At 54.2% G+C, this 382-nt stretch overlaps 1 protein-coding gene across 2 annotated transcripts in view; it reads left to right on the forward strand.

Moving 5' to 3' along the window:
* The window catches only part of SH2D4B (SH2 domain containing 4B), a 76,296-nt gene that overhangs the window by 32,427 nt on the left and 43,487 nt on the right, over nt 1–382 (forward strand). The window lies entirely within an intron of this gene.

Here is a 382-nt window from a genome sequence, read left to right on the forward strand (position 1 = left end):
CACCCTCCCCTCCCACTTGTTTATTTGCTCAACCTCAGTCCAGTTACTCACTCAGCCAGAGGTCTTACCCAGGCCAACCCAGTGCCTGTCCTACTAAGGAGAGAGGAAAAGGGCTGGCCCATAAGTGTTAGGTTAGGTGGCTCAGGAGGCGGCGTAGGAAAAGAAAAGAAAGAAAAGGAAAGGTTTATTGTGTCCCCGGGAGACCCACGTACCCCAAAGACAAGGCATGTGGATTCACACCAACAGGGAGGGGGGCGCTTTTTTTATACTGCGGTTGGGTGGGGGGCGGGGACATGAGCTGAGGTATTCAGCTGAGGAAGTTCCTGCTGCAGGGGGTCAGCAAGGTATTCAGGAAGGAGTCAGTATCTGTGTGGGGGTCGTG

This window comes from Myotis brandtii, unplaced genomic scaffold (assembly GCF_000412655.1).
Source record: "Myotis brandtii unplaced genomic scaffold, ASM41265v1 scaffold356, whole genome shotgun sequence".
In the NCBI taxonomy this organism is placed as follows: domain Eukaryota; kingdom Metazoa; phylum Chordata; class Mammalia; order Chiroptera; family Vespertilionidae; genus Myotis; species Myotis brandtii.